A 23,866-nucleotide genomic window follows, 5' to 3' on the forward strand; every position below is an offset into this window, starting at 1 on the left:
CTCCCTAATCAGTGCTCCCTCGCCAGCGACGCCTGCCCACCTGGATTGTCAGTTAGCCGTCAGGCTAACAAAGTATTTGCCTGGGCATTTGGGGCGGCTTTTTTTGCCGCCCCCTGGAAAGTGCCGCCCAAGGCAAATGCCTTATTTGCCTTGCGGCTAATACGTCCCTGTGTGTATATATAAGATTATTTACTCATTCTGCACTATAAGGGCACTTTAAATATTATTTTTCATGTGTGTGGTTGTTTTGGCGCAGCAGATCACTCCTGTTTTTTTTTTTCTTACAATTTGCACACTTCGCAAGGTTTGGGAATCCTTGCTGATCTACTGTAGCCCATTCTTATTGATTGATTATAGTGAGCGCCTACACCTATTTCTTTACTGTTAGGGGAGAGATCTTTCAAGATATGCTTCCAATGAATACACAGACGAAAAATGCATGTTTGTATTCACAGGGGGGGAGAACTGAAGGGAACTCCTGGCACCATAACCACTACACTGTTGTAGTGGTTATGGTTCTTGGGATGCAATTGCAGCCTTATCCATATATTATAATTATTTATTTTTGTTGCCTTGCTGTCTATACTTCAAGTATTTTCATAACTATTTTTATGTAAGCCCTATATAATCTGTTTTGCTTTGAATCACAATAAAGCATTACTCTCCCATAGCCCTTGTATAACACTCCCTTGCTGTCTCAGACATGATAGAATGTTCGCGGCTACCGAGTGATAGCGCGGCCTCCGTTCTAGCCACCGGATGGAATACCGACTCTATGGTCACAATGTTGCACGGAGGCGGAAACGGTAGTTCCCGGAAGCGTTTGAAAGACTGGAAGGAGTAGTACTAGGTGAGAAACTCATTAATATTAGTTTCTGCTTCTTCCTAAGTCGAAACGTGAGGAAAAGCAGTGATGGCTGCTTGCTGGACCCGGAGGCGAGTGTAATGGTGTGTTTGTAGCAGAGTGATGTTAAAGGGAGAGGCGGGGTGACTGCACCATGTGCGTGTCTGTAATAAAGTAAACATCACACATAGCAAGTCATTAGTTTAACGGGGGCTGCTTTCTGCCGCTCAGGCTTCTGTGAAGCACGTTTCCATTGATGCTCAGCCACTTTTGCGGGTGGCTGAGCATCATGGGAGGCGTAGTCCCCAGTAGCTGGTGGTTTAATCCATTGAGGTATAAGTGAACGTGGGGGCATCCTTGTGCCACAACAACTTCTTCACTTAGATGAAGTTGTGTTGCTGCTTGAAGTGCCCTTTTAACCCATTATAGTTGGTAGATCTTTGTGGCAAAAAACGCAGGTTTCTATGGTCCTCTTGTCTGCAAAATATGTATTAAAATTTGCAGCCACTGACAAGTCTTTCCTGTCTCAAGCTTGGTTAACATATCATTACACCCATGCTATGCTATGCTTAGTTTGTAATACAGACAGCATTCATACAATCTGTCATCTCCTCTTGACATAAGAATTATAAAGAATTGCTTAAAAGGAAATAGTATGCCAGGAAAATAGTTGATTTCCTAGCACCATAGTTCCCTATAGTTCCCCCCTCCTTCATGCCAATGTACTTTACCCCACCCCTTTACTGTGTTGTTTAGATACTGAAATATTAACTTCTCAGGTTTGCTGACTAGTCTGAAGATTTAGAAGGCACCAGTACATGATTTTATAGGCATTCGTGATCAGTCTTTTAAGTAATGAGCAGTTTCAAAATGTTTGGTCATCTAAATATTAACTGAGATATCCAATTAACCCCTTCAGGACGGAGTCAATAGTACACGTTCTGATCAAAACAAAACGTAAACAAAAACTGGAATTTGCGCTAGTTGTCTGTTAACCCGTAGTTCCCCTCTTTCATATTATATGCACCCACACTTATTATATATCATTTTGTTCAGGAGAAACAGGGCTTTCATTTTATATCAAATATTTATATATGAAACATAATTTATTATGAATAAAATTTAAAAAACTGTTGAGAATTTTTTTTTATTTTTTTTATTTGTAGTTCCGCCTCACATTTTAGCTGTACATGTCATAATACTGTTAGGTTTTACTGCAACAAAAAGCACATATTTGTAATCAGCAATGTCTCACGAGTACAACAGTACCCCCTATTAACAGGTTTTATGGTGTTTTGGAAAGTTACAGGGTCAAATATAGAACGTTCCATTTTCAAATTGAAATTTGCAAGATTAGTAATGTTACCTTTGAGACAGTGTGGTAGCCCAGGAAAGAGAATTACCCCCATAATGGCATACCATTTGAAAAAGTAGACAACCCAAGGTATTGCAAGTGGGGTATGTTTAGTCTTTTTTTAGTAGCCACTTAGTCACAAACACTGGCCAAAGTTAGCGTTCATATTTGTTTTTGTGTGAAAAAAGCAAAAAAACTAATATTTGGCCAGTGTTTGTGACTAAGTGGCTACTAAAAATGACTGGGCATACCCCATTTGCAATACCTTGGGTTGTCTACTTTTGCAAATGGTATGCCATCATGGGGGTAATTCTTATTCCTGGGCTACCATACGATCTCAAAGGCAACATAACTAATCTGGCAAATTTCAATGTCAAAAAAATGAAATGCAAGCCTTATATGTGACTCTCTAACTTTCCAAAACACCATAAAACCTGTACATGGGGGGTACTGTTATTCTCGGGAGACTTCACTAAACACAAATATTAGTGTTTTAAAACAGTAAAACATATTACAACAATAATATAGTCCATAAAAGTGCCATTTGTTTGAAAACAATGCAAAAAACTTCACTTTTACTTAAAATATCATTGTTTGAATAAAATTTACCAGTTTTAAACACTAATATTTGAGTTCAGCGAAGTCTCCCGAGTAAAACAGTACCCCCTATGTACAGGTTTTATGGTGTCTTGGAGAGTTACAGGGTCAAATATAGTGCTTGCAAATTAAATTCGCTGCACTTTCTCCCTGTGTTGTCAGGCATGTCAATCAAATTTTAATTAATCAAATGACATAATTATGTTAAAAAATGACTTAAATATATACGTAGAATTTTAATATATATGCATTTATAGGTATTTAAATTCTACGTGCATACTAATGTAATCTTTTATGTAATTATATGTATTTATCTATATATATATATTTGCGGTTATTTGCATTTTATATATAGATAGATATATATAGAATTTCATTCTAAGTGTATTATGTTACCAATATATATATATTAATAGCAAAATACAGTTAGAATGAAATTACATATGCATATATAATTTATTTTAAATTTTGTTTCAATATTTTATTTATTTATTTTATTATTTTATTTATTTATTATTGTAATTAGACGTATTTATATATAATATATGTGTATATATCTATTATATATATAATATATATACATATTATATATATGTAACGTCATTCTAAGTGTATTTTAATATTAATATATATACTTATATTAGTATTAAAATACACTTTGTATGACGTTACATATATATAATATGTGTATATATATATTATATATATATATATATATATATAAATACTTTTAATTTAATTTTACACATGTTTAATAAATTTTTTTTACTCTTCCTACCAGCAGGGGGACTGTCTAATATTTTAGACAGTCCCCCTGCTGGCAGATCCATAGCCAGCTATAGGGGGCCATGTGATCGCTCTTTGAGAGCGATCCCATGGCCCCCGGGGGCCTCATTTGCCGGAGGGGGGCTGCCTGGGCTGTCAGGCAGCCCCCCAGAAGAGGATCGCGGCGGAGGTAAGTAGCTGCGATCTTCTGGGGGCTTAAGCCGTTACGGCGTTCTATGCCGCCGCAACGGCTTTAAAGCCCATTAAAGCCGCGACGGCATAGAACGCCGTAACGGCGTTAAGGGGTTAAAGGGTATCCCAGGTCCCTTACCTGGAAAGGTAATTATTGCAGTTATTAATTAACTGCGATAGTTACCGTTATGGGTTAACTCTATCTATAAAGGGACTTCTGGGTTGTTAGGCGAGCGTGGCTTACGTCGGTGGAGGAGGAGTGAAGGTGCACCCTGAGCCAGCGCTAAGGGACATCAGCGCTGGACTCAGGTAAGTGTCAGGAGGTTTTTTTTAACCCCTTTTGCACCACGGGGGAGCATTATAGGGAGCTATAGTGTCAGGAAAACAACTTTGTTTTCCTGGCAGGTATAGTGTTTCTTTAAGTTAATCTAACTTTATTCTAAAGGGAAACTTTTTTTTATTTTTATAAATTCTTCTTGAAATGCTCTAATACTGTTCTTAATGTGCTTCTGTAACAGCTTGTATTTATATGATTTAATTTTAACTCTTTAGAAAATTTGTCATAAATCACCCCATATTTGAATGTATTGCATAAATAATGCATTCAAAATTGTGCACAAAACCATATTAAAAGACAGGACTAACAGATTTTTACAAAGAAACCACGGTATGGGCATAACCAAATTGTAATTTGCACAAACAACTTGTTAAAATGTGACTGCCAATGATTTCCAACCTGAACCTATTTCTATGTATATTGTTAAACATAACTTGAAAAATAAAGATTGTCAAAAAAAATGTGCACAAAATTAACATACAATGCAAAATAAAAAAATTACATTCAAACACCTGTACCTGGTCATCTGAGAGAGACTTTTTGCATGTACAGACCCCTCTCTCACCAGGAAGAGGTCCACCAACAAGTAGCCTCACATTCTAATTTTTGGAGTGTCATCTTATGCCATAAACCTTTCTCCAGCAAAGTGTATGAAATAACTAGTTTATACCCATATGGAGTTCCACTTAACGGATAAAATAAGTGGTACTGCATTATAAGCGATAGCCATACCACAGCTACTTTCTGATTATTGACTACTCAGTTCACAGTTTTGTGAACCAAGCTATGTGCGGAGATAGGCAGATGAGCGAAAAATATTTCCCATTTGTGCATTTGTCATAAGCCTATTGTTGGCTCACTGGCAAAACATTATATGTCCACTTGTACTTATTTCAAAGTAAATATAGTGGATAGTATAGAAGCGTACTTAATTATCCAGTTACATAATTGCGAATACATATGTTAAAACAATAATAGCCAACAGGTAAGTTTACTCGTGTTTTGGAATGACATCTTCTGGGTTCCTTCTGCCTTTGACTATGAACATGCACACAGATCATATCGGTAGTTGAGGAGCCAACTGCTGGCTTCCCGTGCTAGAACAGTAAATGGAACAATGTTTGCTTTTTGTGTAGCAGTAACTACTACTACTATTTAACCCCTTAGTGAACGGACCGTTTTTCAATTTTCTTACCGTTAAAGACCAGGGTTCTTTTTACATTTCTGCAGTGTTTGTGTTTAGCTGTAATTTTCCTCTTACTCATGTACTGTACCCACACATATTATATACCGTTTTTCTCGCCATTAAATGGTCTTTCTAAAGATACCATTATTTTCATCATGTCATATATAATTTACTATAAGAAAAGTATAAAATATGATGACTTTTTTTTTTTAAAAAACACACTTTTTCTAACTTTGACCTCCAAAATCTGTTACGCATCTATAGGTGATACTCGAAAAATTAGAATATCATGCAAAAGTTCATTTATTTCAGTAATGCAACGTAAAAGGGGAAACTAATATATGAGATAGACGCATTACATGCAAAGTAAGATAGTTCAAGCCGTGATTTGTCATAAGTGTGATGGTTATGGCTATGTGATGGTTATAGTTTCAACATTTTGTCCTGAGTTTAGAAATACCGAATGTTAACATGTTCTTAGCTTTTTTGAAAAGTTATAGGGCTATAAGTACAAGTAGCACTATCCAACTATTTCCAACCTTTTTTTTATTTTCTTCGAAATTAATGCAAGTTACATTGTAACACTGATATCTGAAACACCGAATAACCCTTCACATGTATATATTTTTTAAAAGAAGACAACCTAAGGTATTAAACTTTTTTGACTCTTTTCATGCAACCATTTTACCACCAATCTATACAAAATAAAAAATAAAAATCATTGGTGATTTTTTTGACACCCATAGCAATTTTAGAATACATGTACAGAGAACTTTAACGGGTACTGCCAAAGAGCACCCCAGTATGTGTTCACCAACATATCCTGAGTAAAGTGATACCACCCATGTACAGGTGTGTCTGGTTCTCTGGGGGCTAAAAGATCTTATTTGGAGGGTGCGCATTCCAGTTTTCCAACTTGGAATCTTCACAGCTGGTCATCATGCACCCATGTCCTATTTGGGACCTTTTTTAAGCTGGCCAATGTAATTTACCCTCATCAAACCATATATTTTTGAAAAGTAGACACCCTAGGGTATTTCAAATGGTGGTATTTTAACTCTTTCCACGCACTAATTCTACCACCAGTCTTTGTCAACCTTTTGGGTAGTCATTTTTTTGTGTTTGTTTTTCTCTCACATTGTACTTTAGGCATGGATTCTCAGTTCCTGTTATGTGTTACTAACAAAGAACATCCCAATATGTGTTCAGCAACATCTCCCGAGTACAACAGTCCCCACAATGTACAGGTTTTATGGGTTTTTGCAAACTTACAGGGGTCAAATGTAGGATTTTTCCCTTTTACATTGAAATTTGCCAGATTGGTTTGCTGAGCCTATGTTGCTTTTGAGATTGTATAGCAGCCCAGGAATGAAAATTAACCCCATCATGGCATACCATTTGTACAATTATGTCCAGTCTTTTGTAGTAGCCACTTAGTCACAAACACTGGTCAAAGTTAGTGTTTTTATTTGTTTTTTGCATTTTTTTTTTTACACAAAAACTGCACTTTTACTGGTGATTTTATCATTGTGATAAGTTTTACTGTTTTAAACACTAATATTTGTGTTCAGCGAAGTCTCCCGAGTATAACAATACCCCCCCATGTTCAGGTTTTATGGTGTTTTGGAAAGTTACAGGGTCAATATAGGACTTGCCCAATTCTGTTTGCCAGATTGGTTTGCCGGGTCTGTTTTGTCTTTTGAGACTATATGGTAGCCCAGAAATGTGAAATAACCGCATCATGGCATACCATTTTCAAATGTAGACAACCCAGGGTATTCAAAATGGGGTATGTCCAGTCTTTTGTAGTAGCCACTGTAACGGATCAACTGGCACCCCGACTGGGTACCTCCGTTGAAAGATGCTCCTAGCGCTTCCAGAGGACTCCAAGCACTCCACCAGACACCATAAGCACCGCAGGCTGCAGCTATCTCCCTTCAGAACGAAGCAGGAACAAGCTCTTACAAGAGCTCAGTGATTATAGCAAGGGAATATGCCTAGCATAGCAATCCCTTGTAGCAGATTCCCCCAATAAGAGACAGGACTCAAGTTGAGGGTAAAAATAGAACTCTCTGGCTGCTAGCTTGCAGCCCTTTTTATTAGGTGCTCCCATGAAGGGGAGGGACACACACAGTAACGTACATTAACCAATCACACAATAGTTACATCCCACACATAGCACTCCCCTCTACCTGTAAACGAATTATCTGTACACACAGGAAAATACAATTATCATAGGTAGGGAAAATACCGTTTTTACACAACATTCATAACTCCCAAAATATACATCACATTCACATAAAAATACATATTCACAATCAATCCATTCAGGGGAACAACATACTCAAAAATCATACGAATTGGACCAGGGGTTCAAAAGTTAGTACAAATGTGCATTTGACCTTCTGGAAGCATGGTTTTTCCAGCTCAAACTAGTTCCACAGAATCCTCTATCCTGGAGACAATGGAGAAGCTGATTTAATTATATCCAGGGACAAACACAGCCTCCATTAAGCACATGTTACCAGCAACCACCAAAAGACATAAAAATACATAACTCCTGTTATACTAAACAGAACCCCCACATTCAACCCATCCCCAGATGGCTTGGATCTGAGCGCTCAACATATCCAAACAGCACTCAGATGCCACAAACACAGTTCAAACGCCATGGGGTTTAAGTTTCGTATGAGCTGATGAGAGGGCCCATAATCCTGGGACAGCCCAATAACACACAGTATGCCCAAATACCGGGCATAAAGGGGCCAAATCGCCCAGGGACCGTAGTCACAGGGTAAGAGGCGGGCAAGCAGCCCCCTCCAAAACACAGTGGCGAAGTGGCTTTCGCTACAGCCACTTAGTCACAAACGCTGGCCAAAGTTAGCGGTTTAATTGTGTGTGTATATATTCATTCTCCCTCTCCCTCTCCCTGCCCCTCCCCCTCCATATAAGGGATCGACCGATTATCGGTCTGGCCGATATTCGGTATCGGCCAATAGAGATGCCGATAATGCATACCAAGCCCGGCGGTCCTGAGGGGCCCGCAGGAAGCCCTTACTTACCTTCCCAGCAGCTCCCCAGTGTAAATCCCGCGGCCGTCAGAGCGTTGCCACGGGTTACCATGTCAACGCTCCGCATGGCACGCTGGCCACAAGATTTACACAGGGGAGCTGCTGGCAAGGTTAGTAAGCGCTTGAGGGGCCCTCCCTGCACAGTCCATGCCACAGGACCATCAGGGAAAGCCATAGCCCCCTCCCAGGCCAGGTAACAAGCAGGGAGGAGGAAATAAAAAAATAAAATATTTTTTGAAAAAATATAAAAAAAAAAAAAAAATTATATTAAAAATGCCTCCCCTTCCCCTCCCCATTTTACACAAATTGCATACCTACAGAAACAAACACACACACACACACACACACTCTGCATTATATGCACACACTACATAAACACACACTACACAAACACACTGCATTTACTATACACATACTACACAAACACACATACACTCTGCATTCATTATATACACACTCTGCAATCACTATACACACACTACACAAACACACACTCTGCATTCACTATATATACACACTACACAAACACTCACTGCATTCACTATACACACTACACAAACACCCTCTGCATTCATTATATACACACACTACACAAACACACTGCATTCACTATACACATACTACACAAATACACACACACACACACACTCTGCATTCACTATATATACACACACACACTTTTATTTCCTATATATGTATAATTATATAATATATTATAATTAAAGCATTTTACAATATATTATACATATAAGATGCATATATATGATTTCATTATAAGTGTATTTTGAGATATATGTGTATATATCTCAAAGTACACTTATAATGAAATTATATATGTATCATATATTATAAAATGCTTTAATTATTTTATATTATACATATATAATACAGACACTCCCCGTAATACAGAAACTCCCCGAAGTTTCCCAGTACATAGACATGTACACCAGAGCAGGGAATCCCCACGACGGCTCGCACTTACGCCTGGTCGTAAGTGCGAGCCGTCATAAAACAGGTAGGTCGCTAAATCTATCTATATCTTTTTTTTTTTTTTTTTAACTATTTTACCAGCACGGGGGACTGCCTGACAGCTCAGACAGTCCCCCTGCTGGCAGCTCCTAGAGTCCTATTGTGGCGAAGTGATCATGGTGTTTACATAGGCTGGGGTGGCCGGAGCTGCTGCCGGAGACCCCAGCAGTCCCCCCCGATGGGGATTGCCGGTCCAGGTAAATCCGTGTCCTTAACGACTAGGTAAGTCCGCGTCCTTAACGAGCGTTTTTTGTCGGACGTACCTAGTACGTCCACGGTCGTTAAGGGGATATACATAGATATATGTTTATATAATTTCATTCTAAGTGTATTTTGGGATATATATATATATATATATATATATATATATATATATATATATATTATCCCAAAATACACTTTTACTAAGTAAAATACAGTATATAAAATACAGTTAGAATAAAATGACATATACAAATTACAATTACTGGGCTGAGCCCAGACAGTCCCCCTCAGAAGAAGACCGATCACCTATGGGGGAACGGCAGCGATCAGTAAGTACATGGGGAGGGAGAGGAAGGGTAGGGGGTTAATTTAAAAAAAAAAAAAAAAAAAATTATTTTAATTGAGTGCCTCGAATCCCTTGAGGAACTCCGTACAGGCAGAGCATTGGAAGCCTGCCTGAAGGCTTCCAGTGCTCTTGCCTACACTGCCGGGTGCCACATGCGGCAACCCGGAAGTGATCGATCCGATATTGAGGCATTGTGTAATACCCTTAGAGCAGCTGGAACGATCACGATCGCTTCCAGTGCTCAAATTTACAGCGGACGTATGAGGTTTTTTGATGGACGTATCTTATAAGTCTGTGGTCCTTAAGGGGTAAACACGCCAATGCTATAATAAACCATAGTGTTGCTTCCTCTCAGCTGCACATGTTGTGTGTGTTGTTGTTGCTGTTGGTTTTTTGTTTGTTTGTTTGTTTGTTTTTTTACATTTCCTTCCCCCCCCACCTTTTTATTTCATTTCCTTCCCAAGGGCAGTTCAAGCATCATAACAATTAGAAAGTGATGCACTAGTTATAGTGCCAAGAGTATCCTGGTAAGGTTACACTGTATGCTGACAAACAGTACATGAATGGTTTGACACTTGCCTCTAATAGTCACCTATGACATCAATCTGTCCTGCACTGGTATGCTAAAGTGGAAGTTCATATGAATCAGTTGACAATGCCTTTAGTGGGACTGCACTTTAATGCAACTCACTGCAATGGCTGAAGTGCTTAGAGTATCCATATAAAGAAAAATCATGGCAACCTTTTTCAAGAATAAAGGCGAGATGGAAAAGTATTAATGGGGGGAAATATAATATATACAATTTGCAATTGATGACATTGCTAACATATTATGCAAAGGCATAACCTAGTGTAGTCATGATAGGCATGCTAAAATGCAGGTACTACTGTTCTCCTATACAACAAATGGATGCTGAGACCAGTTGTGTTACTATCCATTGGTGAATTCTAGTTGCACCAGAGTGCATCCATAGAAAATAAAATGAATATGCGAGAACCAGATTGATGTATTCCTGACACTATAGTGTTAAAAACACCATCTGGTCCCCCTTGCCTCCCTAAATATAGTAAAATCATACTTGTATTCAAGTCTAAAGATGCTTCCTCTGCCTCTGTCTGCTGACATCATCAGAAGTGGTGGTCTGAGCCAATCACAATGCTTCCCCATAGGATTGGCTAAGGCTGTCAATGAGGCAGCCCAGGGGCAAAGCCAGCAGAAGTCAAACACAGCCCTGGTCAGTCAGTCAGCATCTCCTCATAGAGATGAATTGAATCAATGCATCTCTATGAAGAAAATATAATGTCTGCGTGCAGAGGGTGGAGACACTGCATTGTAGTGCTGCTTACTCTGCAGCACTGCCCAAGGAAGCAGCTTTAGCAGCCATCCAATGGAGTTATCACTAGGCTGTAATGTAAACATTGCATTTTCTCTAAAAACAAATTCATTGTTTTCAGCAAAAAACCCGAAGATAATGATTCTACTCACCAGAACAAATACAATGAGCGGTAGTTGTTCTGGTGACTATAGTGTCCCTTTAACTATGAAAGGTACATTTAGTTTATGAGGGTTTATGATACATCCTAAAGTCTAAATGCTACTTTAAACCAACTTAAAGCGGCACTGTCATGCCGACCCTCCCTTACTCAATCTCTTCCTCTTCTCCCCCTCTCTCAGGATCTTTTCTTCTGTCTTCTTTAGTTTTCTTTAAAATCATAAGACAAAGTAGGGACTCTTTGCCTTATGGAGGTTTCCTCCGCTTGACCAGCTTTGACCAGCGGAGGAGCAAAGTGTGCTTCATTTTCGCTGGTCAGAGCAATTTTCCCATAATTCTTACCTTTCCTCTGTGATCTCGAGATGCTTCCTGTCATTTTAGACGAAACTGCCGAATTGCGTTCTAACTGAATGAGAACAGTATGTTCATTTGTTTTAGAACTCAATTCGGCACTCGAATGAATGAAACTCCGATCCTATTCATTGCCGCTCCTGCACCTTGCAGTCGCTTAGTAGATAACTCCCGAATTCCCACGGTATCAGGGAGTTATCTTCCAAAAGGCTGAAAGACCTACATTGGTCTTTCAGCCAACTTTACTAATACTAACTAAAGATTAATTAGTATTAGTAGATGATCTGCCCCTACTCGCTATACCGTGAGTAGGGGCATGTCTAGTAAACAGTGAGCAGCCAGTAGCTGCACACTGTAAATAAACAAACAAAAAAAACTTTTTGACCCCCACGACTGAGCGGTGGGTGGGGCCATAATGGAAAATCGGGGGGGCGGGGGGGAACCTAATGTCCTCCCCCAGGCCCCCACCCCTGCGCGGTGGGTGGGGGCCATAAATTACACTGGGGGGACCTACTGTCCCCTCCCCGGCCCCCACCCTTGAGCAGTGGGTGGGGGCCATAAAGATAATGAGGGGGGAGGACCTACTGTCCTCCCCCCTGCGCGGTGGGTGGGGGCCATAAATTACAATGGGAGGACGACCTACTGTCCTCCCCCCCCCAGCCCCCACCCTTGTGCGGTGGGTGGGGGCCATAAAGATAATGAGGGGGGACGACCTACTGTCCTCCCCCCTGCCCCCACCCCTGTGCGGTGGGTGGGGGCCATAAATTACAATGGGGGGGAGACGTATTGTCCTCCCCCCCCCCCCCCCCGGACCCCAGCCTTGAGAGGTGGGTGGGGGCCATGAAGATAATGAGGGGGGCCTACTGTCACCCCCCAGGCCCCCACCCCTGCGCGGTGGGTGGGGGCCATAAATTACAATGGGGGACCTACTGTCCCCTCCCCGGCCCCCATCCTTGAGCAGTGGGTGGGGGCCATAAAGATGAGGGGGGAGGACCTACTGTCCTCCCCCCTGCGCAGTGGGTGGGGGCCATAAATTACTATGGGAGGACGACCTACTGTCCTCCCCCCCAGCCCCCATCCTTGTGCGGTGGGTGGGGGCCATAAAGATAATGAGGGGGGACGACCTACTGTCCTCCCCCCTGCCCCCACCCCTGTGCGGTGGGTGGGGGCCATAAATTACAATGGGAGGACGACCTACTGTCCTTCCCCCCCAGCCCCCACCCTTGTGCGGTGGGTGGGGGCCATAAAGATAATGAGGGGGGACGACCTACTGTCCTCCCCCCTGCCCCCACCCCTGTGCGGTGGGTGGGGGCCATAAATTACAATGGGAGGACGACCTACTGTCCTCCCCCCCCAGCCCCCACCCTTGTGCGGTGGGTGGGGGCCATAAAGATAATGAGGGGGGACGACCTACTGTCCTCCCCCCTGCCCCCACCCCTGTGCGGTGGGTGGGGGCCATAAATTACAATGGGAGGACGACCTACTGTCCTTCCCCCCCAGCCCCCACCCTTGTGCGGTGGGTGGGGGCCATAAAGATAATGAGGGGGGACGACCTACTGTCCTCCCCCCTGCCCCCACCCCTGTGCGGTGGGTGGGGGCCATAAATTACAATGGGAGGACGACCTACTGTCCTTCCCCCCCAGCCCCCACCCTTGTGCGGTGGGTGGGGGCCATAAAGATAATGAGGGGGGACGACCTACTGTCCTCCCCCCTGCCCCCACCCCTGTGCGGTGGGTGGGGGCCATAAATTACAATGGGAGGACGACCTACTGTCCTTCCCCCCCAGCCCCCACCCTTGTGCGGTTAGTGGGGGCCATAAAGATAATGAGGGGGGACGACCTACTGTCCTCCCCCCTGCCCCCACCCCTGTGCGGTGGGTGGGGGCCATAAATTACAATGGGGGGAGACGTATTGTCCTCCCCCCCCCCCCCGGACCCCAGCCTTGAGAGGTGGGTGGGGGCCATGAAGATAATGAGGGGGGCCTACTGTCCCCCCCCAGGCCCCCATCCTTGAGCAGTGGGTGGGGGCCATAAAGATAAGGGGGGAGGACCTACTGTCCTCCCCCCTGCGCGGTGGGTGGGGGCCATAAATTACTATGGGAGGACGACCTACTGTCCTCCCCCCCAGCCCCCATCCTTGTGCGGTGGGTGGGGGCCATAAAGATAATGAGGGGGGACGACCTACTGTCCTCCCCCCTGCCCCCACCCCTGTGCGGTGGGTGGGGGCCATAAATTACAATGGGAGGACGACCTACTGTCCTCCCCCCCCAGCCCCCACCCTTGTGCGGTGGGTGGGGGCCATAAAGATAATGAGGGGGGACGACCTACTGTCCTCCCCCCTGCCCCCACCCCTGTGCGGTGGGTGGGGGCCATAAATTACAATGGGAGGACGACCTACTGTCCTCCCCCCTAGCCCCCACCCTTGTGCGGTTAGTGGGGGCCATAAAGATAATGAGGGGGGATGACCTACTGTCCTCCCCCCTGCCCCCACCCCTGTGCGGTGGGTGGGGGCCATAAATTACAATGGGGGGGAGACGTATTGTCCTTCCCCCCCCCCCCCCCGGACCCCAGCCTTGAGAGGTGGGTGGGGGCCATGAAGATAATGAGGGGGGCCTACTGTCCCCCCCCCAGGCCCCCACCCCTGCGTGGTGGGTGGGGGCCATAAATTACAATGGGGGGACCTACTGTCCCCTCCCCGGCCCCCACCCTTGAGCAGTGGGTGGGGGCCATAAAGATAATGAGGGGGGAGGACCTACTGTCCTCCCCCCTGCGCGGTGGGTGGGGGCCATAAATTACTATGGGAGGACGACCTACTGTCCTCCCCCCCCCAGCCCCCATCCTTGTGCGGTGGGTGGGGGCCATAAAGATAATGAGTGGGGACGACCTACTGTCCTCCCCCCTGCCCCCACCCCTGTGCGGTGGGTGGGGGCCATAAATTACAATGGGAGGATGACCTACTGTCCTCCCCCCCCAGCCCCCACCCTTGTGCGGTGGGTGGGGGCCATAAAGATAATGAGGGGGGACGACCTACTGTCCTCCCCCCTGCCCACACCCCTGTGCGGTGGGTGGGGGCCATAAATTACAATGGGGGGGAGACGTATTGTCCTTCCCCCCCCCGGACCCCAGCCTTGAGAGGTGGGTGGGGGCCATGAAGATAATGAGGGGGGGCCTACTGTCCCACCCCCACCCCCCCGGCCCCCACCATCATACCCGTCGAACTTAAAATAAAAAAAAAAACCGGAGCGCAAAAAAAAAAAGCCTGACGAAAAAGAAAAAACCTGAGCGCAAAGAAAAAAAACCATCTTCACCCATGGAGGGCTCCGTGCAAACTGAGCTCTGCAGGGCGGGGGAAGGCTTATAAAGCCCTGCCCCAACCTACAATTAGGCTAAGAACACTTTGATTGGCTGGTTTAAGCCAATCAGAGTGCTCTTTGTCATTTTGCACAGCGTGGGAAAATTCCAAAGAACTTTCCCACGCTGTGTAAAATGACACTCTGATTGGATGGATTTCAAGCCACGCAATCAGAGTGCTCTGTGTCATTTTACACAGCGTGGGAAAGTTCTTTGGAATTTAACTTAACTTAAACCAGCCAATCAGAGTTTTCTTAGCCTAATTGCAGGGCGGGGCAAGGCTTTATAAGCCTTAAGTTCGATGGGTATAATGTTTTTTTTTATGTGGCCTTTTTGGGGGCTGAAAAATTAAGATTTTAGAAAAAAGAAGACGTCAAATGGTAAGTTTAATTTTTCTTTACAGGTTAGTTATTTTATTCCCCCCTCACTATTTTTTAGGATGAGGGGGGTAGGTAGGGGGTTACTTTTTTTTGGGTGGGGGGGCTGGGTGACTAGGGGCTTGGGGACCCCTAGTCACCTTTGATATGGGGGGGGGGATTTGCCTTAGGGCCCCCACCCGTTGCCCAGGGGGGAAGGCCAGTAGGTCCCCCCCCTCATTATCTTTATGGCCCCCACCCACCGCTCAAGGGTGGGGGCCGGGGGGACTACAGTAGGTCCGCCCCTGATGATCTCTATGGCCCGCACCCACAGCTCAAGGGTGGGGGCCAGGGGGGAGGATAGTAGGTCCCCCCCCTCATTATCTTTATGGCCCTTACCCACTGCTCAGGGGTGGTGGCCGGCAGGGGGAAGACTGTAGGTCCCCCCCTCATTATCTTTATGGCCCCCACCCACCGCTCAAGGGTGGGGGCGGGGGGAGGACAGTAAGTCTCCCCCACCATTGTAATTTATGGCCCCCACCAACCGCGCAGGGGTGGGTGCTGGGGGGAGGACAGTAGGTTCCCCCCCCTTATTGCACAGGGGTGGGGACCGGATAGTAGTTTTTTTTTTTTTTTTTACAGTGAGCAGCCACAGACTGCTCACTGTTTAGTGGGCATGCCCCTACTCGCAGTATAGCGAGTAGGGGCATTCGGGAGATTTTAATCTCCTTTATGCTAATATGGGGGTCATATTGACCCCCATAGATAGAGGGGGGACCTGGGGGGCTTAGGAAGTGGTGGGGAGCACAGCTCCCTGCCGCTTCTATCTTTACATATTACAAGGAGGGACCTGCATGCCGGTAGCTCCCTCCTTCTATTAAACTGCACGAACAAACGAACACTGATATTCAGTGTTTGTTTGTTCGTCTGATTTTTCTATTCATTCATTTGTCTTTCTGACGAATGAATGAATAGATGAAATTCCTGTTCGCATGCCCAAGTGTTTAACTGGGCATGTGCGGGAATCTCACAGGCTATCTAGTGTGGGCAGATGACGTGTCCCACAGGGACTTCCTCTACCCACACAAAGATGGCGGCGCCCTGAATATAGATCGGGGCAGAAAATAAAGATAAAAAATAGGTAATTTGGGGGTGACTAGGGGATCAGTTCGATGTAGTGGAGTCGGGAGGGGGGTTAAAAAAAATTCGGCCATGACAGTGCTGCTTTAATGATACTAATTATATCAACTTCAAATGGATTTAAAGGCTTAGCAGATCTTTCCAAAGATCGAACTTGTGACTCTGAGGCTGATTCAAGCAAAACTCAAGGTTGCTACCTTAATGGCCAAAAACAAAAATCATTCTGTTTATATTGATTACAAAGTTTCTACTAATGGGAATTTGCCCTGGACTGCTATTGTAGCAAATATCAAATACACGAATAAGGGAAAGAATTGCTTTGGTAAAAAAACAAAAAACAAAACTGGATGCTTCTCTGCTTGATCAAATAGAGGCAATTGGCAATTTAAAAAAAGCAGAAATTAGGTTAATTTTAGAATGATGTTTCTTATGATTTTGCTAACAGTCTTGTAGTACTATTTCATCACATAAACAAGATATTGCTTAGCTTGTTCTACCTTCCCTAAAATTAGATTGTTTTAAAGGGACACTCCACTGTCAAAATAAAAAAAAATACAAATCACTCTTTAGTAGATATACCATTAAATGAAAACATGTATTTCTATACCCCTAATGAAGCATGTATTTTTTCATTGGGGATATATAAAAAGAACAGCTTGCAAAAGCTCCAGATGTCTTGTATGAAATTTATGCAAGTCATCTCCTGTCCAGATGTTATGCGATTTTCGAATTACAGACTTACCAATGCAGCTCACTGAGAAGTCTTTGCAAGGCAGGTGCTGGGAGCAATTGCTGTCTCTTGAGATTAGCTCCAGTGAGCTAAACAAACCACAAAGTAACAGGACTGTTTGATTGACAGGCAGGGGAAATAACAAGGTTCATTTTTAAAAGTGCCAATTTCTATTGAAGTCTGCATTTTTTGTAAAATGAAAAATAGAGGACCCACTCTTCACAGATAAAGCTGCAGTGCCTTGTGTTCTGGAGTGTCCCTTTAATGATTTAGGACCACAGGACCCTGAAAAGTATATATATGATAGGTGCTTGTGCTGATAAAATGCAGCAAACAAATGACAGTTTTCATTTATAGCAATGTGCCTTTATTCTAGCAACCACTGATTGACCTAGAGCAGGGGTTCCCAATACATTTTTCCCGTTGAACCCTTTGACATAGTATGTCAACAATCAAAGCTTTTTTTTTTTTTTTTTTTTTGTATGTGCCGGTTTGTATATCTGTGCTTCTATGTGCACAGTGTGTATCTGTGTGTGTGTGTGTATATGTATGTATCTGTGTGTCAAGGTGTGTGTATCTATGTTTCAAAGTGTATCTATGTTTGTATGTGCCTTTGTGTGTAAAGGTGTGTATATCTGTGTTTTGTATGCACCTGTGTGTGTGTGTGTGTGTGTGTGTATATATATATATATATATATATATATATATAATCTGATACACAGACACATAGTGGCACACAGATACACACACCTTGACTCACAAATACACACACACTCAGATACACACACTGACATACATAAAAACACACTGATACACACTGGCACATATACACAGTGACACACTCAGACACACATACTCACTGACAAACACATACACTCTTACACACTCACTGACAAGCACACATTCACTCTCACTGACAAACACACATATGCTCTTTGAGCGTGCTGTCCCTGGGGTCCAGTGGGGCGACTGGCGTGCGGGCGGCAAGGGAGCAGTGATCACCTTGTGCACCTCTTAGTGATGCTGGAGCCGGATTGACGTCATATTCTGGCTCCAGCATCACTGCTGTGCGCTCGAGGGAGCTGAGCAGGGAGATCACTGCTCACTGCTTCCTTGCGGCCATTTACATTTTTAAACTTTTGGCTGAACACCAGTTGGGAAACGCTGACTTAGAGCGTGACAAAGACGTGTTGGGACTTGAAACGCTTTCAGGTCAACCCTTGGTGGCTTAAATAAAGCCCCATACTTTATTTTATGCAGGACTGGAGTGTGATTGTGGTGGAGATCTCTGCTGGAGACCTGTTTCCTTCTGGTATGAAAGCTGGAAGCTGTCTGCCTAAACTAAACCCTACAGTAAAGGGCCAGCTCTTTAGTTAACAGTGTCAGCTGATCATCCCCAGTCAATGAGTTGGCCTTGCATTGCACAGTTTAAACGGACAGTTTAGACACCATAACAACTTCCTTCAAATTACGTTATAGTTAAGGTGTCAAGAGGTTTAATCCCAATGTGAACCTCCAGCGCCGATCCACAGGTCCCCTAAACGGCATCCGGCTTCTGAAATCTTAGTTTCAGGAAGCGCAAAGTGCTGCTGGGAAGGTGGCCGCATTCATAAAACTGGCTTGAAAAGGGTAATTTTTTTTTAAAGCTGGGTTTATGAATGGGCAGTCACTGATTGACTGAGAGCGTCTCCATGCTTTCTGAAACTGAGATTTCAGAACCCAGCTGACACATGGGATCCTGAGGATTGGAGGCTCACTTTGAGGTTAAACTGTTCGAGAATGGTTTAACCCCCGTATGGGAAAATTGTGCCGGGGACCTAATGGCACATATCAACTTCATTTAGATTAAGTTGTTATGGTGCCCAGAGGGCCCCTTTAACTTAGGGCAGCTAGCATAGGTTCTTAGCTGGAACTTCTGGCTCTCGAGCTGAAGAGAAGAGGTGGAAAAGGCACCCAGTGGACCACACTCCTGGCACGATAATCACTACATTCCATTGTAGTAGTTATGGTGCATAAAGTGTATGATGGGCATCAGTTACTATTCTGAGCATCCTAACAAATATTTATTCTTTGATAATAAAAAAAACTAGATTAACAAGAAGTGAAAAAAACAATGTCTTCTACTATTTGTTATGTTTAGAGTCTTAATTTAATGTGCTTCTGATCTGAAAATAATTTATTTGTTCCTTTAACAACTATAAAGCTTTAGTTCCACCTACACATACAGAGAATAAGCCATACAAAAAAAAAAAAAATCTCTTGTTTTAGTTTTTCTGCAGAGTTTCTTGTTTTCATAATTTGAATGCAGATCTTCATTCTGAAGTACCCAACAGACATTTTGGTAATAATCATAGCAAACACGCTGCAACAGTATGCTGATGCATTGGATTCTTTCCACGTTTTTTCATTTTTTATTTTATTACAAATTATCATCAAGTTGCAAAACTGCTCTTTATGTATTGATTGAGTTATTTCAAGTTCAGGGATGGTAGCTAAAGTAATTTTGTCATAGTGGATATGTATTTTCTGCAGACAATTCCTGGCAGTACTCCGCTTTTCCTACAGATAAGAGAGGTTTAGTTAGACTTCACCTTTAATAAACAGGCATTATTTAAAAGGAAACTCCAAGCACCATAACCACAATAGCTGACTGTGGTAGTTATGGTGCCAGGAGTGCCGTGACGTCCCCCTTTTTTAAGTAGTCAACCCATTTTAGAAAGGTTGAATTTCTTACCAGGGATTCCCCTTACACTGCTCCCAATCTCCACTATTTCTTATGGAGAGCTAGAAGCACCTAAGCAGGATAGGGTTGCTCATTGGCTAAGAGCTTCAGCTAATTGCTCTCAGCATATGAACTAAGCTTAGCTCACATGTTGTTATTATTATTATTATTATTATGGTATTTATATAGCACCATCAAATTCCACAGCACCTTACAATGGGTGGACATGTAGTCATAACCAGACAAGTTGGACACACAGGAACAGACGGGTTGAGGGCCCTGCTCAATGAGCTTACATGCTATAGGGAGTGGGGTAAAATGACACAAAAAGGTAAGCTTCATAGCTCTCCATAGTGAGAAGTGAATGAGAAGCTTGGTGCTCCTTGGCCTCTAGAACAATTTAACTACTTACAATGGCACCATAACCACTAAAGAGCACTGTAGAGACTATGGTGCTTGGAACGTTTCTTTAACATGATTCCTCATGTACAAGACACAGCTTTTTATTTTCAAAGGTAGCTATTTTATTTTTAAAATATTATTATTGTTACTTTTCTTGCCTAAGATCCATAGCACAAGTGTCCTAGGAAAATCAGTTTATATATTATTTATTTAATATAACCATGCGTACGCAATTTTTGTTTGTATATTGTGCATTCTTCCCAGTTCGTGTTCAGTCCTTGTTCATGAATGAGATTTTATATCCTGTCAAAAGCAAGGACAAAACAATTGCAGCGTCTGTGTTTTGATTTGAAAACACATTTGCTTGGCTGGTTTATGTACTGTACTTGATAACTTTCAGTAACACATGGTGAGTGAAGATTAACGTGTATGCTGCTATTTTACCTGTTATTGATTTTAATCCAAATTTGATTTGCACAGGTCAGGTGTTTTTCTATTTTATGGATAGCGCTACCTCAACTTTTGTTTTGTTTGTAGAGTGGTTGTCTGTGCAAAATAAGTTTATAAACTCAGTATACTTGAAAAAAAAATCAAAGTCCTTAATGTATATGCTATCGCTGATGGTAATCTAAATTAGCTTGATACCCATTCTAGGGCATGTGCAGTTACTTACTCATTGCGCAACAATGAATTTGTAAGCATAGCAAAAATATTTATATATATAAATTAAAATATGTTATATTGTTACATTATGCCAGGATTTACATTTTGTTTTAAAAACAGTTGACAAGTGAACGCACTTAGACATTAACCCACTTGTTCCGAGGTCTGTATAGAGACTACAAGTGTCAATATTCAGGTGGTATAATTCTTGCTAAGCATAAGTTATTTATTTGGATCATTTGGTTAAGGTTTTTTTTTTCTCAGATTTCTTTGTCACGGTTGCTCAGGATCTGTAGTTATGCGAGTTAACCCTTGGGTTCAGCCCTGAAAGCCATTCCCCAAAGTGACCAATTAGGATGCATATATAGTTTTCTATGACACTTTCTAAAGTGGAAACTCTATCCCATTAATCCCGGTATGACTTTTTGGAGAGAGCAGAGGTTTCTGAAAGTTCTCAATGAGAAGCTTCTGATTGATGTATTTGGTTGGGAAAGAGGTGAGGGCCTACAAAGACAGCAGACATCAGATATCTTTTGTGAGCTGTTTTTCACATACCCACAAACAAAACATGGATTAAAAATACATGCATGTTTTATTTGGTGGTATATCTACTAAATAGTTAAAACATGTAAATGGAGTTGTCCTTTACTGGAACTGTTGCCTAAGCTGATAAAAGTGGGTGTCGGCTTCATCCACATTTTAGGCTTCAGGGTACCCCTCCCAACAGTCCCAACACAGGTGCGTTATGTCCTTTATAGACCTATCAATTTTCGGGGTGGCCCATCACGCACGAACCCATTAAAGTCATTGACCTGACTCTCAGATCTCCCACCTGTTCTGACCTATATACCTCCCATGTTGGAAAGTATGTGGTATAGATGATGTTCCAGCATGTTGGTGTAGATAGCTATTTCTATACCACATAATACATGTGCTTAAGACTTGTGATGTCTGTCAGGGACGGTGTGAATTTATAGCTACAATAATTTTTGTATATCAATGCAGTTCCAAGACAATGCATTCACGAAGACTGTAATAAGGTACATCCTTTCACCAATTATGACATGTCATGTGTCCTTAAAGGGTTAAATTAAAGGACCACTATAGTGCCAGGAAAACATACTCGTTTTCCTGGCACTATAGTGGATGGAGTGAGGGGGGTTAAACTTAGCTCTTTTTTCAGCGCCGGGCGGGAAGCTCTCTGTAACGGATCACCTGGCACCCCGACTGAGTACCTCCGTTAATGGATGCTCCTAGTGCTTCCTGAGGGCTCCAAGCACTCTGGCAGACACCATAATCACCGAATCCAAGAAACCTTTAAATTCTCCCAAGCGTATGAATGCTGTAGACCATTGAATAGGAACCATACGAATAGGCTTGTACCCCTAGCAGTCAACTGGAACAGCATACAATAAATCCTTCCCCCAATAATGAGACGACACATCACTTTGAGGTTAAAACAGGAACTCCCCACTGGCTCATCCAGCCTGGCTTTTATTTCCACCTCACACATACAGGCCACACCCAGGGGGAGGCATAAAAGAACCAATGACATAGATGTTACCTCCCACACATCCCCTCCCCTTAGTGTGACACATAATCCCATTATGCATACAGTTCAAAATATACTTTTACACAACTTTCATAACTTTAAAACCATACATCACATTCACATAAAAATACATATCCACAATCAATCCATTCAGGGGAACAACATATTAAAAAATGGCATGAATCCGACCAGGGAAACAAAAGTTACTAAAAGTATCTTTTGTTCCTTTCTGGCTGGCAGAAAAACATCCCCACAATGCACCCTGGTTTCCTCCCTTCTGCCCTGGAGTTAATTGGAGAAGTAATCCAATTACCCAGAACTAAAGGCAGACTCCATTAACCACATGGTTGCAAAACAACATAAAACACTTTAAAATACATAACGTCACATTTACACATAACACACAGACATTTCACCTATCCCCAGATAGCTGGGATCTGCATGCACAAAACTACCGAATAGCGCGCAGATCCTACTCACACAGTACAATTGCCATGGAGCTAAAGTCTTTCCCATAGTCTTTCATTATATGAATAGGCTCCATGGTATGGCTATCTGGGGTATCACACTCCCATAAAGTCTGGTCCATAGTCCAAAGGCAAGAGGCGGGCAATCAGCCCCCTCCAAGGACACGTGGCGAGGTCGGTTTCGCCACACTTCTCCCCTTTACCCCCCAGACTAACAGGGTACTTGACCTCCTGCCGGTCAGTGCCCTTGTTAGTCCAGCAGCCCACCCACAAGACAGAAACAGCAGAGCAGCCCACCCACAATAAACAGTTACTACACCTGGGTGAGGGAGAATCCTGTCCAGGTTCAGGTGCCTCACCACGGCTGTGTGGGGGACTGGTAGGCTGCCTTGGTAGGTTGCTGAGGGGGCAGAGACCAGCGGTACTCTGTCCTGTTGCCAGCACTACCACGGGAGTAGTCTGGTTGGAGCCTGGTTGCTGGAGACCGACTGTCTCCCCTTTAAATACACCGCTCTGCTGCTGGAGACCGACTGTCTCCCCTTGAGTTACACCGCTCTGCTGCTGGAGACCGACTGTCTCCCCTTGAGTTACACAGCTCTGCTGCTGGAGACCGACTGTCTCCCCTTTAGTTACACAGCTCTGCTGCTGGAGACAGACTGTCTCCCCTTTAAATACACCGCTCTGCTGCTGGAGACCGACTGTCTCCCCTTGAGTT

General features: G+C 43.2%; 1 protein-coding gene across 1 annotated transcript in view; it reads left to right on the forward strand.

Annotated features, from left to right (window-relative positions):
* Positions 1-794: 794 nt before the first annotated feature.
* The window catches only part of ZDBF2 (zinc finger DBF-type containing 2), a 74,925-nt gene continuing 51,853 nt past the window's right edge, over positions 795-23,866 (forward strand). The window contains exon 1 of the mRNA XM_063428752.1: positions 795-850. The gene's annotated coding sequence lies outside the window, so the exon portion shown is untranslated. The remainder of the gene's footprint in view (positions 851-23,866) is intronic.

This window comes from Pelobates fuscus, chromosome 8 (genome assembly GCF_036172605.1).
Source record: "Pelobates fuscus isolate aPelFus1 chromosome 8, aPelFus1.pri, whole genome shotgun sequence".
NCBI lineage: Eukaryota > Metazoa > Chordata > Amphibia > Anura > Pelobatidae > Pelobates > Pelobates fuscus.